Source organism: Lissotriton vulgaris, chromosome 8, assembly GCF_964263255.1.
Source record: "Lissotriton vulgaris chromosome 8, aLisVul1.2, whole genome shotgun sequence".
NCBI classification, from domain to species: Eukaryota; Metazoa; Chordata; class Amphibia; order Caudata; family Salamandridae; genus Lissotriton; species Lissotriton vulgaris.
In genome coordinates, this window is record NC_141696.1 from 225,757,772 (window position 1) to 225,777,018 (window position 19,247).

Sequence of the window (19,247 nt, forward strand, 5' to 3'; positions counted from 1 at the left end):
TTGTTGGAACATCCACCTAAAATGGTGTGCCCCCTGAATATCGGATCAACAGTATCGAAGGCACAGATTATTGAGGCTACAATATCGAAAATAAAATATTGACAGGTAAGGCTAGACTTTCTATACCTAACTCCACTAATATGCAAGTACGCAATTCATATATCTTCAAGATACGTAGATGTGGAGTTAGGAATAGTAAATATATAGTTCCTTAAAAAATCCATTCAAGCAGCGGATTCAGCATCTCGCAGAAGCCAAGTAAGCTTTTTTACTCACTTTCTTTTGGGGTAATCTTTATGAGACAAAATGTGCCACTACCTGCTGCCACTAGATTCAAGCAAGCCGGGCTGAAGAAGGCTGGAATGCCAGAAACCAGTCCTCGGAAGCTTGTTTCCGGTCCAGGGAAGGCATGGCTTGGCAGCTCGGGCTGGACTGTTCCCATGAGGCACAGGGTCAGACTGATTTGCATATAGCCATGTCTGAACTGGGGTGGCAGAGTGGGCTAAAGAACGGTGATGGATTAAACCCAGATCTTTTGACTGGGTATGAGTGTTTGATTGGTTCAGATGCTCCGTCCATTACCACCCCCTTTTGTACCACTTTTGGCCGCCATAAGTGTGGCAGGGTATGCTCAGACGTGAGTCCCTTGCTCACTTTGCCACTGGATTCAAGCAAGCCGGGCTGAAGACGGCTGGAATGCCAGAAACCGGTCCTCCGAAGCTTGTTTCCGGTCCAGGGAAGGCATGGCTTGGCAGTTCGGGCTGGACTGTTCCCATGAGGCACAGGGTCTGATTTGCATATAGCCATGTCTGAACTGGGGAGGCAGAGTGGGCTAAAGAACGGTGATGAATTAAACCCAGATCTTTTGACTGGGTGTGAGTGTTTGATTGGTTCAGATGCTCCGTCCATTACCACCCCCTTTTGTACCGCTTTTGGCCGCCATAAGTGTGGCAGGGTATGCTCAGACGTGAGTCCCTTGCTCACTTTGCCACTGGATTCAAGCAAGCCGGGCTGAAGACGGCTGGAATGCCAGAAACCGGTCCTCGGAAGCTTGTTTCCGGTCCAGGGAAGACATGGCTTGGCAGTTCGGGCTGGACTGTTCCCATGAGGCACAGGGTCAGACTCATTTGCATATAGCCATGTCTGAACTGGGGTGGCCGAGTGGGCTAAAGAACGGTGATGGATTAAACCCAGATCTTTTGACTGGGTGTGAGTGTTTGATTGGTTCAGATGCTCCGTCCATTACCACCCCATTTGTACCGCGTCGCCATCAATGCCTGGGTCGCCACACTTCAGGCGAAACACACTCAGGCTCGACAAACGGAGAGGGGTGTTCAAATAACAGCGCCTCTGGTGGCAGCCGGAAGCACCTTCACCAAGCCCACTTTGCAGAATTGATACTGAGATTGACTGAAACCGTGCCAGCCAGTGTCAGCGCCCTATGATGAGTGGTGTCAGAAAGGTAACACGTGCCCACTGACAGACCATGGTCATCCCTATCCAGGCGGCACAGGGTCACCGAAGGATGACGAACTGAGGGCCTATGCTCGCCATGAGCGGGTGACCCGTGGGTGACAGCAACCACTGACGGTGTTCAGAGCTTTTCTACCTTTCCAAAGTCTGTTTCTGAGGCTCAGTGACAGATGGACAGCACGGTACAGGGAGAGCAAAAATCTAAGGGACATGTGCCTTGCCCAGGATCACAAGCAGTGTCAGTGGAAAATGGAAACCCAGGACTCTAAGGGGCTTATCTACAAGCCGCCGGTGCGTCACCTTTTCCCATATTAAAAGTGACGCACCGGCAGTGCAACGGCCTTGTAAATAAGCCCCGCAGTCTCTCAGCCCACTGCCCTGACAAGACTGGTTCCTGAAGCTCTGAGTACTTGGAAACATCGTTTAACCTTTTGTTCCGGAGTTTCTTTTTTCAACAATGTTCCAAAGTGTTTATGCAAATAATAATAAGGACCTCGGAGAACATTTGTACAATGTATTCATGAGCACGGTACAGGCAGCGGGCGGCTGACTTCACGTTACAAATGCTTCACAATGTCGGAAAAGGCGTACAATATTCGGATTGTGTATAAGGAACAAAGGAGAGAAAAGCATTCTGCTGGGAAAGGCACACAAGCCGATTCCCGCCTTCCAATGAACTGCGGATTGGACCGTCTTGTTCCTCCCTCACGAGGGCGTCCGCCGTGGAAGACTCGTCATTGCAAGTACATTTGTTGCATCATTAACATTAATGAACACCTGCTATTGCGGTAAAGGGAAAAGTGCATGCTGGTAATATAGCTTGGGAGGTTGAACACCTACTGTTGCGGTAAAGTGAAAAGTGCATGCTGGTAATATAGCTTGGGAGGTTGAACACCTGCTATTGCGGTAAAGGGAAAAGTGCATGCTGGTAATATAGCTTGGGAGGTTGAACACCTGCTGTTGCGGTAAAGTGAAAAGTGCATGCTGGTAATATAGCTTGGGAGGTTGAACACCTGCTGTTGCGGTAAAGTGAAAAGTGCATGCTGGTAATATAGCTTGGGAGGTTGAACACCTGCTGTTGCGGTAAAGTGAAAAGTGCATGCTGGTAATATAGCTTGGGAGGTTGAACACCTGCTGTTGCGGTAAAGGGAAAAGTGCATGCTGGTAATATAGCTTGGGAGGTTGAACACCTGCTATTGCGGTAAAGGGAAAAGTGCATGCTGGTAATATAGCTTGGGAGGTTGAACACCTGCTGTTGCGGTAAAGTGAAAAGTGCATGCTGGTAATATAGCTTGGGAGGTTGAACACCTGCTGTTGCGGTAAAGTGAAAAGTGCATGCTGGTAATATAGCTTGGGAGGTTGAACACCTGCTATTGCGGTAAAGGGAAAAGTGCATGCTGGTAATATAGCTTGGGAGGTTGAACACCTGCTGTTGCGGTAAAGTGAAAAGTGCATGCTGGTAATATAGCTTGGGAGGTTGAACACCTGCTATTGCGGTAAAGGGAAAAGTGCATGCTGGTAATATAGCTTGGGAGGTTGAACACCTGCTGTTGCGGTAAAGGGGAAAGTGCATGCTGGTAATATAGCTTGGGAGGTTGAACACCTGCTGTTGCGGTAAAGGGAAAAGTGCATGCTGGTAATATAGCTTGGGAGGTTGAACACCTGCTATTGCGGTAAAGGGAAAAGTGCATGCTGGTAATATAGCTTGGGAGGTTGAACACCTGCTGTTGCGGTAAAGGGAAAAGTGCATAATTGTAATATAGCTTGGGAGGTTGAACACCTACAGTTGCAAATCCGGGAACTTTTGAATCCGTGGAACGGACTCACTTAGCCTGCCACGCCCCTGAGCTCGAGGAAACAAGCATTGCTTAGGTTAGTAAAATAGTGAATTTTCAGTTTTGAAAATGGCAAGTTACTGCAAGTTCTGTTTGCTTTTTCACAGTTCTCCTTCACACTATAGTCAGCTGAGCATTGGCCAGGAGCTCTCTGCGCGCCCCTAGAACGGCATATCTGGCCCCCCGTTCCAAGAGGTGGATACGCCCCAACAATTATGGAGAGGGTTACGGCTTGGCTCTAAGAGCCAGAACACGAGCCGAGTCAGCAAAAAATGGTCATGTTGTGCAGGCTGGTGGTTGGGTGGGCAGTCGGTCTGGACAGTGGAGCCGGAGGCAGGCTGGCCCAGGTTGGGTAAGGCCATGCTGTGCCAGACTGAAGCCCCTAATAGGCCGGTAGCACAGGCAGGCCCAGTCAGGCATGTGCCACGCTCCTGACTCTCCCCATCCCTACCAGCCTGTCACAGCCTCGCCACTCTTCCATGGCATTGCTTTCCTCCCTCATTTCTTACTGCTACCCATGCCAAACCCCTCTCTTCTCTCCCTGCTATGCCCTCGCCAGGCTGTCACCTGTATCCTTCTATGCCCTGTCTCTTCTTAAACACTATGCATGGTCTTCTGCCCTGTAACTCTTCTTTTCTCCTGTTTCTTCTAGTGCAGTCTCTCCCTCCTCTTTCACTCATACCGCGCTCTAGAGGTTCATGGGTAGGCGCTCAGAAGGGGAGCACCTTGAGGCAACAACAGCATCGGTGGAGCACAGCCGTGCAAAAGATGCGTGGGTTTGTGCGCTTTGAAATGTTTACACTCACAGCTCGACTCGGCTCGTGTTTTGGTCAAGGGTAAAGAAGGAGCTCAGATCAGGCCGAGCCACAGCCGGGCGTCCAGTTCACGCCAGGTCTGAGCGTTCAGTAACCTGCTCACCTCTATCAATCCACTAACTCTACCCGATCATCATCATGGTGGTGTGCCCCACCGGGTCAGCCATCTTGGTTTCACCTGGGTGTCGAAGGCCGGCTTGGTAGCTCCAAGGTGCACAATGTAGGCCTTTACGCCAATCATAATTAGCAGGATTTACAGCGCTGCGTTGGAAGCGAAGGGCGGGCACCGCCAGTATAGGGGCCACTCCAACAACAAAAGACCACCAGGGCAGTAATTTCCTAAAACATGTTCAGTTTCATATTCACACCAGCTCTGTGGTCATATATCCCACAAGGCAATGACCATAGTGTGAGCAGAAACTGAGCAGGAGCCTAGGCTGTAGCAGGAATGGCATTTGTATAGAGACCTCCATCTGACTACATGTGTTCATCGTTTGCCAGAGATGACACGATTGCAAGTCGCTGCTCGTCAGCGATGGAACAGCGAATATAGCGGTGGGAACCTCCTGTAGAGAGAGCAATGCTCTTTTCCAGTCTCTGCTCCCTGGATGGCACATGGTTAGTTCCACATGCCCACTTCCACTCATGTCTACGTGCTGGGACATGCTTTCTACTACTGCCCGCCAGCTGTATGGGTGATATGGTCTCTTCTAACACAGTAGCCTGATGCATGAAGCGTCCCTACCAATAAGGACCTACAATATGTTTTACAGTAGCTGCTGCAAAGTGGATGGATGCTTGCAGAAGTCCCTTCCAAACACCGAGGTTTGCATAAGGACTGCGGCTGGCGGAATCCATTAGTGGCACGCTTTTGGCAACATAAGAATGAGGGACTGGGAGCGTAATATAGAGAATCTCAGCCTCTGTGATTGGCTAAATTGGAGGACCTCCCTCTTCTTTCTCCCACTTACCTGTCAGTGCCATGTAACCTCATTGTGTACAGGTGCTTAAGACATAATATGAACATAACATAGCTGGTGGCGAAGCATCATTCTTCAATATTGAACTTTCGCTTTTTCGCCATTCTAATAGGATATCGACTGTTTTCACCGGTACTGCAGGGTAGTAAAGTGTGCAACCTCGCAGTGGCCATAGCTCAGTGAGTCAGTGGAGGAATCTTTCTTTGCAGTACACAACTGTCTAACTCAAGTGTGTTTGTGTGTATTTTCGCCGTTAAACAAAGTGAATCAATGTTTACCCAAAGAGGCCTCTTTTATCCCACCATCAATTCGTTCATTTTAAAATGCACGTTATACGAGTATATATCGCATTAAAAAGATTTGCTAAATGTTTTCAGTGATGTTAGAAGCACACCTGACACTTTTAAAAATATTTTTTTTATTTGTAAAGTACCAAAAAAGATAAGAACACATTTCTGATACAACTGCAGCAAACTCCCACGTATAAAATGTATCACACCACTAGAGAGCAGAAAAGCAAAAACAAGTCAATTTGTCAACATCATAAAGAGTACTTTTCTGCTGCTCAGAAATGCTGGTACTCTTCCTTTCAAATTGTGCAGGCTCTCAGTGCAAAACACCTGTACATTTAAAGCAACGCCTCGTGTCAATCCTGACTGTCCTCTTATAAGCAGATGAACACAAAGTATTTCAATATGCTTTGCATAAATACGTTTATTATAAAGGCCCATCAACACCATGTCAACAGTTCCGAAACAGTCAACAGTTTCAGGGAAATCTGAACTCTTTTCTTGCTTAACAGAGCAGCTGTCTGCAAGGCCTACTGTAAACATTGCTTTAAAATGTACATGGAACGTCCTGGGGACTATTCTAGAACCATAGCCCTCTCTGTCTTCTCCTGCTGGCTCGCTCCAGTATGCCTCGCTCTAGTATGCTGAAACGCATGCGTCAGTGCGTTAAGCCCACAACTATTGGCTTTGTCAATCTTTTTTGCATCTGCTTTTTCTAATCATTCAGATTTTTAAGGAGGGCAGTAAAACTAAAAGTATAATGTTGAAAAGAAAAGAACACAAGCCAAACAACTGCCCACCTGTCACGAGAACACTTGAGAATACAGCAAGAAACAAGGCTAAGGCTAAAAGAAGTGGATGGAATAAAAAACACACAAGAAGATACAGAGTTCTGTTATTGTGTTTTGATATTATTGAAGTGTATTACACTGTTATTTGATTTGAGCAGCGCGTGCTTCGAATGTTGGGAATTGCAGCAAGAAACACGTTCTTCTCCAACTGGACTAGCACTAGCACAGGCGAGGAAGCTCCGATCTTGTGCAGAACTACATTTGGAAGTTCTGTCACACAGAGAGGAAAGGGGTGAAGTAATTATGTTCCTTTAAGACTGCGTTCCACATTAGGGAACATCTAAGAAGATCATGAAACAGAATGGGGCAAAACTATATTCCGCCACTGGCGGACAGTCATGTGATGAACACATACTGGGGAAAAAAAGTAACAATAAGATGACCAATGTATATAAAAAATAGGCTTAACAGCCTGTGACTAATATCATAACAGGATTTTAAAAAAAACAACCAGACACATCACCAAACAAATGGAAATTCCTGAACTCTTTTTATTGTCCGTTCTTGATGATGCAAGTATGGGGAAGAGAGCTAGATTTTGATATTTTTATGGGATGGACCCTTTAATAATCATGAGGAGCATTCACCAATAAGCAGAGTTACTGTCAGCAGAGTCTTATAAACTGTGGCCTAGTTCTTATGGGGGCATCTGGCTAACGACCAAACGAGCAGTTTTCATGGAAGCCCTAGGATTAGTGGAATGACTTTCTTAATGGAGAACATTTTTTAAGTAGCCTAAGGTGACTGGGAAATTTGATTTCGTTTATACATTTATGGAAAGAACCTGTCTTGACCAGCAGTAAACAGGCCAGACGCATTCCACAACAGACTCTCCCAGTCATTATCTGTCACAACAATCATTAATGTATTATTATTAATACTGGTAATATTGATTACTGGCATGTTATATTTCAGCACGATGTGGCAATTATTTAATATTCATGATTTAGTGGGAATGTGACTGGGAAGTCGCTGAAGCTGAAGCTGGTTTAGCCAGAGCAAGGTATTTTAGGAATTTTAAGATTGTGGCAACAGAATATGGTTTCATTTTATTGTTTGACCGTTTGTATGGCCGTGAGAGAGCGTAATTTGAATAAAAAAATATGTATGAACCATATTTACAAGCATATCGCATAAACGTAGAATCTATAACGTGAAGTTAACACTTGTAGCGTAAAGTTAGCCGATGTAACATGAATAATAGGAAATGTATTTTGTATTCACTTTAGAATGTATTAGGATTTAGAAGGCCTGTATACATAGTGGACTAATGTAGTAATGTGTAGAAATGCTTACGAACAAAAGAACGTGCAAAACAGAATCCATGTACGTGTAATAATTAACAAAGGAGAAAGAAGACGACGGAAAACGTAAAGCGAAGAAATGTGTAGAACCTGTATAACACGGTGTAAACACGAGAATATAAAAGTTGTATTCTATGTAAAATGTATTCACTTATAATCAAAGGATTTGCTAAATGCGATTATATATAAATGTGTGTTAAAGGTTATAATGTGTAGAGGAGTTTGTAAGAATGTTAGAGAAGGTTTAGGTCATATGTGATTTTAACCTGACTGACCAAGGGTTCGCAGGAGTGTAGTCCGCTGTATATAATTTAGTGGGCTCACAGGAGTCGTGAATAGCTTGATCGAATGTGCGAGCCGAGAGTCAAAAGGTCTTGTTAGATTTAAGGTGACAATGTTGGACGAAGTTTATGACCTAAACGTGATAGGAGACGCTTGGAATTTGAGTCTTGTTTTGAAATGACCATTCACAGGACCAAAGAAGGTTACGAATACAGTCGTAAAGAGTAGAGTTCTGCTGAGGTGATAGACTTTTGCTTGGAAAGTGTCAAATGGAATGTCAATGAAGTCACCAGCACGAAGACGAAGATGGCACCGAGAAAAGGGGTCAACTTAACGGACGAAGCAAAGAGATGAAGTAATGGAAAAACCCAAGATGTGTAAATGTATACGTGGTGGGCGTCACGGGGCGTTCCACCCATACTGTGATTGTGTATTTAGGGACAGCACCCCGAGGAGAAGATAGCGAAAGGCGAAAGGAGAAGTTAGGAGCGAGCGCTGAGAGAGATCAGAGCGCAAGAGAGCAGTAGGCCGAGGACCCTTAGAGAGCGGATGGGTAGGCAGAGAGGGTACTGCTTCTCGATAAGTTATCATTAGAGGCTAAGAGAGTTTGAACTTCTTTGGAAGTCAAACTGCTGACACCTTTTTAGGTAAGGAACTTGCGAAGTAGGGATGTCACTTAGTATAGAGTAGGGACAGACTTAACTTGTTTATTCTTTCTTTAGATGATGAAACGGAACCACTTAGTGTATATGCTTTAATCTGTAAATCCTGAAATTGATATTGATCGTGTACTTGTTGATTATATCCTGAGAGGATTGTATATGCCTATAACTCTGATTTTATATAAAATCTTAAAACTTCATCAGTTGTAAGTGGTTCTTCAGAGTTGTGTCCGTTTATTTGGGGTTGATTTGACCTATGCGGGGTTTGTCTTTTACTCAACGACAGAAAATAATCGATCCAAATTTGACGAATGAGATAGGTATCAAAGTAATCAGAAAAGATATTAAAATCTCATTCCCCGCAGTTGGTAGCAGAGAAAGATGGTTTTCTTCTTGAGGAAGACAACCTAGGTCAGGTCTAGATTACCCCAAGGTCCCTAGTCATCGACGACCAGAAGAAGAATCCCTGCCGAAGACGGTGCTGACGGTGCGTCGAGAGAAAAGCAGCAGAGTCGGTCGAGAGTGAGTATAAGGGTCATGCGTTGTAAGATTGCGGTGTTTTATGTTGTACTTGTGTTGTAATGTCAAGCGGAGTTGAATGCCTGTAGTGTGATTGAGGGAAGGTTGTGAGCGCGCGCAACCGGATAAAATCTTAAGTTCAAGGAAGGCTTGAGTGGTTCGGGTGTATCGAACACCCAGAGTAATTGTTCACCATTGTAAAGGGGGTCATGAGGTACCATTGATCGCCCGTCGGACCGATGATAGGGGGAGCGTAAGAGTGAGTGTATGAGTAACGGACGCTGGTCGTACGTTTACTGTGTGTAAGTAACCTATCAGTTAAGGCGAGCGTCTGACCGTGAGAGGAAAGACGTCTCGTCAGTTGAGGTGACAATTACAGTTAGACTGTGGCCGTACAGTCAGAGAAAAGTGATCGCTTGGACGGAAGTAGTCATTTTTCAGTGTATGAATGAGACGCATGCAAGACCGCGAAACGAGTTGAGAAAGGAAGGGAACTGCTGCAGAGGGGACGAGTGACGTCAGCGTAGAGCCGCGCTGAGATTGGTCGGTCAGTGTAGAGTCGCGCTGGGATAGGCTGATCAGCGAGAGCCGCGTAGGGATTGGTTGGTTGTCATCGGGACGTAAATAAGGAAGAGAATAAGAGAAAATCGTAGATTATCAAAAATGAAGTGTTTTAAGCGTTTAAGGGCGATCTTTAAGAGGGATAGAAGAAATTTGTATGCAGGAGAAGAAGCTCCACCAGAAGGCACACCAGCTTATCATATGGCAGTGAATGTAGGCTTACACTCGATACTATGGATCTCCGAGTGGAATAAGCTAACAGAAGGGAATAAGGAACTGACGTTTCCGAGATACGGAACGTTTAAGCTAGAAGTTTTGAACCAACTGAAAGCGGTAATGCTCGCAACGAGACCTCTACCGAGGCCAACACAGTTCGAAGCCCTTAGTGCATGGTTTAGAGCAGCACACGAAAAGAGCTTAAAGAGGCGCCAAGAAAGAGTGAGACGATCAGTAAAGGCAGTGCAGGATGCTAAATGGGACGATGAAGCTAAAAAGTGGAGAGTGCAAAAGATAGAAGCAGACAAACTGTTCACCATGATAGAGCCTACGGGAGAAAAGAAACCTCTAGAAGAAGATGAGGATAGCGAGCCAGATGAGGATCTGATAGAGAGGCTATTAACAGATAGACCACCTCCGTACAACAGCGAAGTCGCAAGTTCCGTACTACCGCAAGGGGACGGAGCTAGATGGGGAGAATATAAATCGCTCCCAGTAACAGAGTGGGATCATAGGAAAGGTGACGAAGTACCTCAAGCAAGTCCTCAACAGAGAGTAGTTGGAAGATTTGTGGTCCAGAAGGTACCAGAGACACAGCATGTAAGGTCGTATCAATTGCCAGATGCTCTACAAGTACCTGTTACCATAGGTCCAATAGTGTCAATCTACAACCCGGAGGGAGTCCAGCAGGAGGAACAGGCACAATGGGACAGGGAAAGGGCAGAGATGGAGAATAGGAATAGAATGATCAATTCCCAAAGGCAGTCGCTAGGACCAATGAGTCGGAGTACCACATTAGATTCCGCAACGGGTCCCAGGATAGAACAAGGGGGTCAAAGAGGACAGATGGATTTGAGGGGACCGAAACCGAAATCCTTTAGGGAATTAAGTGAGTATTTGAGAGAATGGGATGCTGCCGAAGAGACTCAGAATAAAAAGTTAGAAACGGAAGCAGAATGGAGAGATCAGGATAACAGGATTCTCTCGCACTGTGGTGCTGGCGAAAGCAGCCCGGAGTGGGAGAGAGGGAGTCAAGGAAGCAAGGGAGACACTTGCCATACCACCAGTGGCAGTAGGCAAGTGTGCGACGACAGGAGTACAGGGTGTGGGGGAGTGCCTCGCGTTATCCTTAGTGAGGGAGAACGAAAGACGCAGGATTACCGAGATAGTTTCAGGTGCACTCATCATGCCCCGGGAGAAAATGCGCGACATTGGAGTCACGAGAATATAGAAAGTCGTGAAATGTCTCGCCATACATCCGGTGATCACGGACGAGATCACGGGAACATGGAGGACCGTAAAGGACCCTTCATTTTATTGAGCGACACCAGACAGCAAGGGAATTTCAGTGGGTTAGAACAGAACGATGGATCCTATCTCGTATCTGGAGAAACCGAGCCGAAGAGACGGAATGTAGTGATGGGGGATGGAGCATTGTTCCACCATACCCCAAGGGAAGATGGAAAGGCTTGGGATCTAGAGAGGTGGGAACAAAGAGATGGAAGAAGAACTTCTCATAGCTCACCTGTGCGTAGGCGTAGGGCGCATAGTGGGGGCGAAAGGAACGTAAGCGAACAACCTAGGACTGACGTACTGAGAGCTGAAATAAAAGCCAGACGGCTTGATGTAATGAGTTTAAAATCAGACTTGGATGAGATAATTGACGGCACAGTGGCAATAGAAAGGTTAGAGCTGTATGAACCAGACGAAATACTGTTTTTATCTAAGGATGTTACTCGAAAAGCAAGGGCAGCTCATGAAAAATTATCTGAATTAGCAGACAGGTATATGATAGACATGTCTCGAACTAAAGCTTTACAGGCAAACCATAGGCTAAACTGCACGGATCAGGATCTAGATGAGCGGAGGACGATTGGGCTAAGAGTACACATAAGGGAACTAATCATGTGTATCAGAATATGGAGGGATCTGGATAGATGGGAGGAAAGAGGGTCCAAGAGGGGAACCGTCAGAAGGAGTACACTTGCGAAGTCCCAGGATGGAGACCTAATGCGAATGGAAGCTTTCCCTTTGCGAGAAATCGCGAACGGAAACTACGTTCATGTGCCCTGGAGTAGGGGGGATTTAGCGGCCTTCACTAATTCCTTCCCAAAGTTAAGAGAGAACCCCGTGGAGTGGTACAAGCAGGTAGAGAGATTTGTGAAGATCTCTAAGGTACTGTGGATCGATTTGAACACTCTGTTCGATATCGTAGTACCCGGAGATTTGTGGACGGCATGCAAACTTAGTATCGAATGGCCCACTTGTGAGCCTCCGAGGGATGCTCAGACGAACGGTCCATCAGATAGAGTCATGGAAAAGTACGAGAGGGTCATTGCCTGGTTAAAAGAGAAAGTGCCGGTGCAAGACATAGACTGGGTTAAGATAGATCGAACAACTCAGGAGCCTAAAGAGACAGTTCACGAGTTCTACGAGAGATTGCTGAAAGCATTCAAGCAGTACAGTGGTTTGGATGTGATGGATCCTAAAGACATAGGACAGTTCGTGTCGAAGTTCGTTCTAGGATTGAGGCCAGACATAAGCTTAATGATTCAACAGCACTTGATTTGTTGGCAAAATAAACCTTTAGATGAGATTCTGAGGTATGCGAGGTACTGTAGCGACGAAATAGATTCAAAGGCAAAGAAACTTAAGGAAAAGCTGATGTTGGTGCAGATGCAGTCAGCTGGAAAGGGTGGACAGCGACAACAGGGAATAGGAACACAAGGAAAGAAACAGAATACTCAAAATAGAGATGAGGAAGAAAGACCGAGACCGAGAATAGATATCGCGACACTGAAAAAGACAACGAGATGCCATCAGTGTAACGAGGTGGGACATTGGAGACGCGAGTGTCCTTATAATGTTGAGACAGGGGAATTAGAACAGGAGGAGGATGAGGTTCAGAACAACGTGGTTAAGGGAGCAGCAGTCCAGAAGGGAAAGTTTGTCAAAGGGGGGACTCAGACTCCTCGAGCCCCGTTTCCTCAACCGCCTCGCATTGCAAATGGAGGGAAAACCTATAGACAAATGCCATTGTTCGTAGGAGGAGAAGAATGCTACTACGTTGATCCTCTTACAGGGCAACGAGTGAATAGGGAAGAAGACTGTACTTTAGGAGCAGCCCTGGAAGTAGATCAGAGAGGACCATACGTAGAGGCTCAAGTGGCTGGATGTCCTACGACCTTTTTGGTAGACACGGGGGCCACTCGATCCACGTTGAGATCAGCGGTAGTCCCAGGTTTGCCAATGTCGGGAGAAACGATTCAGGTGGTAGGAGTCGCAAACAGGAGAATGACGAATCCTCTAACAGAACCAGTGTCAGTGAAGATAGGGAACTACAGTGATGAACATCAGTTTGTGATCTGTGATTCTAGCCCTGTGTGTTTGTTAGGGAGAGATCTGTTGTGTAAACTGAATTGCACAATACATTGCACACCTGAGGGAGTAGAAGTGCAGACCAACGATGAGGATGCTGATTTTAAGGTTGTAAACTCGCAGGAATGTGTGGAACTATATCCTACCTTGACAGTGGAGGAGCTTCCACAGGACTTGAGGGAGAAAGTGTCAGCTGAGGTGTGGGATTTTACTGGAGAGGAAATAGGATTGATTAAAGGGGTAGAACCGGTAAAGATCATGGTAAGACCCAATGCTGAGTATCCAAGAACACCACAATACAAGTTGACACCGGAGACGATTGCAGGAATAAAGCCTGTGATCGAATCCATGATTAAGCAGGGAATACTGAAAGAGATCGTGGGTAGTCCATGCAACTCCCCGATTATGGGTTTGCAGAAGCCTAGTGGGAAATACAGAATAGTGCAGGATCTTCGAAAGATTAATAATATCGTTGTCTCATGTTGTCCAGTGGTACCGAATCCATCAGTGATAATGTTTCAGATACCGTTCCAAGCTGAATGGTTCACCGTGATAGACTTGTGCCAGGCTTTCTTTTCGATTCCTTTAGATGAGGAGAGCCAGTATTTGTTCGCTTTTAAGCTGGAAAATCGCGTTTTAACATGGTGTCGTATTCCCCAGGGGTATATAGAAAGCCCATCGATTTTTAACCAGCTGCTGAAGAAAAATCTTGAAAGTATAGTACTGCCCAAGAACTCAGTTCTAGTCCAGTACATAGACGACCTCCTAGTTGCGTCAGAAACTGAGGAAGCTTGCAAGGTAGACACCATCACCTTACTAAATCACTTGGCCGAGAACGGACACAAGGTGTCTCCAAGTAAATTGCAATATTGCCTGACCGAAGTGCAATACTTGGGCCACAGGATTGAAAAGGGAAAACGGAAGGTGTCTCCAGACAGAATAGAGGCGATCATGAAAATGAACGCGCCTAAAACACAAAGAGAAGTCAGGATGTTTCTAGGCATGGTCGGTTATTGTCGGCAGTGGATAGCCAACTTTTCACTGAAGGCAAAACCTTTACTACAACTGACGCACAAAGGAGTGAGTGATCCGGTACCATGGGACAAAGATTGTTTGATGGCATTTTTGCAGCTGAGGGAGGACTTGTGTCGTGCCCCGGCTTTGGGAATGCCTGACTATGAAAAACCATTTTTGCTTTATTGCTGCGAAAGAGAGGGTTGCGCTTTAGCAGTTTTGGCCCAGATACACGGAGATGCGCGTAGGCCAGTTGCTTATTTTTCGGCTACATTAGACCCAGTAGCCGCAGCGTTGCCCGGATGTCTCAAATCCGTAGCTGCAACGGGTGTCAGCATTGAAAGGAGTGAAAGTGTGGTAATGGGACATCAGTTAGTGGTGTACGTACCGCATTCTGTGGAATTGTTAATGACCAGGACTAAGACTCAGCATCTGACGAATAGCAGGCTCACACGCTACGAGCAAGTCATATTGGCTGCCGAGAATGTGACCCTAAAGAGATGCTCCGTCTTGAATCCTGCTACGTTGATGCCACCTCCAAATGATATTGATGATGAAATTTGTACAGATCATGACTGCCTTGATGTGACTGAACTATGCACCAAACCGAGACCTGATATCGTAGATGAGCCATTGACTGACCCTGATGAAATTTTCTTTGTTGATGGTTCATGCGTAAGAGACGATATCGGTCAGCTGAGAGCAGCATATGCAGTTTGTACTATCACCAGAGTTGTGGAAGCCGCTTGCCTGGAAGGAGTACATTCCGCTCAGGTAGCTGAAATTATTGCTTTGACGCGTGCCTGTTTAGCAGGTAACAAAATTCGAGTCACCATATACACCGATAGCCAGTATGGTTTCGGGGTAGTTCATGATTACGGGCAGTTATGGTCTCAAAGAGGTTACATGACCTCCTCGGGTTCTCCTATTAGGAATGGAGAATTCGTGAGACTATTGTTAGAGGCATTGCAAGGCCCGACAGCCATAGCCGTAGTCAAATGTGCCGCGCACACGAAGAATGTAGACTTTGTGTCGCAAGGAAATCGTTATGCAGATGAAGTTGCACGTTACTGTGCAGAACAGGGATATTCTCACACCAATGTAGAAGTGGGGGGAATACAGGAAAGAACTGAATTAACAATGTTGTTAGACACTGTGGATACGTGGGACGAGTTAAAATGTGTTCAGGAAAATGCACCAGATGATGAGAAAAAGGGCTGGGAAACAGCTGGATGTACTAAAAGTGAGATGAACTTTTGGATTTCTGCAGATGGGAGAGCAGTTTTACCAAACGAACTTGTTAGTCCAATGGCAAGGAAATTGCATGGATCAGCACACATAGGAAGAGATGCCATGGTGAGAGTATTCAGACAGACGTGGTTTAATCCAAAGTTTAGAGTAGCGGCAGAAGCAGTATGTCAGCGTTGTGCAATCTGTCAGCAACTGAACGTGGGAAAGAGAAGACCAGTTACTTTGAGTCACATAGGAAGGTCTGGGGGGCCTTTCAATAGAATGCAGTTGGATTTTATTGAAATGCCAAGGTGCAACAGACTCAGATACGTTTTAGTGATAGTCTGTATATTTTCTAGATGGGTCGAAGCTTATCCTACACGTAGATGCGATACACTTACAGTAGCAAAATTGTTGCTTAGAGAGTTGATACCGAGGTTCGGGTTGCCATCCTCTTTGGAATCGGACAGAGGAACTCATTTCAACAGCGAAATAGTGAAGATGCTGTGTTCAGCTTTGAGTATCGATCAGAAGTTACACTGCAGCTATCGACCAGAAGCTTCAGGGATCGTAGAGCAAATCAACAGTACGATAAAGTCTAGACTCGCCAAAGTTTGCTCATCGACGTCTCTGAGTTGGCCTGATGCACTTCCATTGGTTCTGATGAGCATACGTAGCACACCAGACAGAAAAACAGGTCTCTCTCCACACGAAGTGCTAATGGGGAGAGCTATGAGATTGCCATCGGTTCCGACTGCAGCGTTATTGAACATCACAGACGATTTGATCTTGGACTACTGCAAGGGACTATCTGATGCCATTAATTCTGTGTCCCTCCAGGTCCAGGCTGCAGAGGTTCCATCAGCACAAGACTTGTGCCATGACCTGTGTCCGGGGGACTGGGTCCTGGTGAAGAAGCACGTCAGGAAGAGCTGTCTAGATGTGCGCTGGCGAGGACCATTTCAAGTCATACTAGTTACGAACACTGCAGTAAAGTGTGGAGGCTTGCCCAACTGGATACACGCCTCACACACCCGAAGAGTTCCAGCACCTCTGGAAGAAACAGCCCCTCTCTCGGATGAGAATCCAGCAGAAAGTGGAGAAGCCACAGAGAGGGAAAGCCAAGCTGTACAGGTGAACGAAGAGGCTGAGCCTGTGTCGGAACAGGTTGACGACGGTCAGGACACCAGTGGGACCGAAGTCGTCTCGGAAGAAGAAAACAGCTGGGAGTTCGAGTCAGATACCGAACAAGCTGTAAGCGATCAAGAAACAAGTCCAAGAACAAGGAGCAGGAGGACAAGGAGTGACGAAGCTAGTTGGCCAGAGAGAAGGAGAAGGCCAAGCTTAAAAGCAAGTCAAGAAAGAACCCTTGTCCCGATTTCTGAAGAATCGGATCAAGAAGAAGAAACTACAGATTCAGGATCTGAGAGTCCAAGGAGATCAAGAAGGGTACGTGTGCCCTTCAGAAGGTACGCCACCCCTGAATGGACTTATTTAGCAGATGTCTTGGGGACAGAAATCTGGGAGAGTGAGAGAAGTGAAGGTAATCGATCTCGATCCATTTGTGGCAGTGGAGATATGGATGTTGACACCTGGACTCGAGACTGAGGGGTTACTGACTTTCACACTTCCCATACCCCCTTACCTGAGTCGGATCAAAGATCTAGTGCTAAATAGATTACAGTTTCCGACTTTTGGTCATCAAATACCAGAAGAAGAAGAAAAAGTTGTTCGTTTTGAATTATTGGAACATGTTATTAAAGCTGCAGGTACGAGAATAATTGTAGATGCATAAAGACTTTTGTGTTTAAGTTATAAAGAAGAAGATAACCTAGAGCCGAGTGGAAAGAAGAATAAAATTAGGGATTACATTTAGAGGACGGAGAAGGGTTAGGGTTGTCTGTTGCAAAGATAAAAAGACATTGTAGAGAAAAAGAGACTTTGTTGATAAAGAGCACTTTACAGACTGAGAAATTGAAAGCAAACAGCAAACAAAGACCTGAAGAAGAAAACTTTCTTTGCTAAGGAAGGAGTGACGCTGTTTGATGACATGGAGAACGGCAACCCAAACCGAAAAGCCAAATGCATAATAGGTACACTAATAGCAGTAGTAATTTTTCTAATAATTACAGTAGTAACCATATCATACATAGTAGGACATGAAAGTGAAAAAGAGATAATAGATGTAAAGCCTGTAACGACTTTGAAACCTGCTCTTGTTGGGAAGAAGGAGGAGAGCAATGTCATCCGTGAAAAAGCGTTACTGGCAGGTGAAGCTCGTAGGTTACACGTAGACGAGTCACAGGGAAATTTTAGATCAAATGCATATGCCAAACTATTGTATGAGTATATCGATGCCATGGAGGCCAAAGAATGTTACGTTTGTATGCAATTGCCGGCTTCCGTAGACGAAGGCATCAGATATCATCATCTCCCACTAACTTATGGGATAGCATGTAGTTTACTGCTTAGTATATTTTATGGTAGAGAAGGATTCGAGTACTACTTTTCAAATTATGATTCGGTACTGCCTGAAGTCCCGAATTATAAACAAATGAATAAGTGGGACTATCACAAAAAGGAGGATAGACTAGCCAAGTTCTTTCTTCCTTGGGATACATTAGATACATCATACGCACGCAGAAATAATCTGACTTGCAAAGTGTCAGAGGTTGAGAAAAAGTTCATAGGACAAGTAGATGACCGATACAGAAGGCAGAAGATTCTGAAAATGTCAGGACAGTGGAAAACTGATTGGACCGAAGAAGAAAAGGCACATAAAAAGAAAGGTAGCAATGGTCCAATAGCTTTGGATAGAACGCAGAAAGGAAAGTTATGTTTAACTCGAAGCAAGACATATTATGAGAGTGTATTTGTAGGTGAAGTTAATTGTGAACATGCATTCAGATTAGAGTACTATACGAAAGATTTTATGAAAGGGATGCAAGCGATTCCTAATGTATATTTTGTATGTGGAAGAAATGCCTATGTAAAACTGCCTGACAATTGGTATGGTTCGTGTTACTTGGCAATTGTCTTCCCCAAAATATATCATGCAAAGGATTTAGCGATCATAGAAGGAAAGGCTTCGATAAGAACGAAAAGGGAAGTAGGTGATGCAGAGGTAGTAGGAGACATATTTGGAGCGATGTTTCCTATGTTAGGTTTAATACTTAACGATGTTAAGATCAGGAGACTAGCTACGGTTGTAGATAGATTATCTGCAAGTACTGCAAGGTCATTAATGCTAGTAGAAGGAGAGATGCAGTCGATTAGAGCAATGGTTCTTCAGAACCGTCTTGCTTTAGATGTTTTGCTAGCAAAAGAGGGCGGAGTCTGCAAGGCTTTGAAGGTCCAAGAATGTTGTACTTACATTCCAGACAATTCAAAACCACTTGAGAAGGTCATACAAAACATTACACAGATACATAAAGAAATCGAAGATTTAACAAAAGTGAATGTTTGGGAAAAAGTAGGTCATGGAGTAGGAAAGGTTGGGAGTTGGTTCGCCAATCTTGGTAAAAGCATTATATGGTACATATTAAAGCCTGTATTAATAGTATTAATTTGCATAATCACATTGTTAGGTTTAGTGAAATTGTATAAATGGTATAGGTCGAACCGGTTACAAAGGTCTATGAGAGAGCAAGAAAGGAGATTAGCTGCTTTACAAGACCAACAGTATAAAAGTTTAAGAGCTCTCGAGACGATAAAAAGGGGGAACCTTGTAACTAGTTCTGTGTAAAAATGTTATTCAAATTGCATTTTAGTGATGACTCCTAAAAGTCATCAAAGGGGGGAACTGAGAGAGCGTAATTTGAATAAAAAATATGTATG

General features: G+C 45.1%; 1 protein-coding gene across 1 annotated transcript in view; it reads right to left on the bottom strand.

The window, feature by feature from the left end:
- The window catches only part of HUNK (hormonally up-regulated Neu-associated kinase), a 118,498-nt gene that overhangs the window by 64,681 nt on the left and 34,570 nt on the right, over positions 1 to 19,247 (bottom strand). The window lies entirely within an intron of this gene.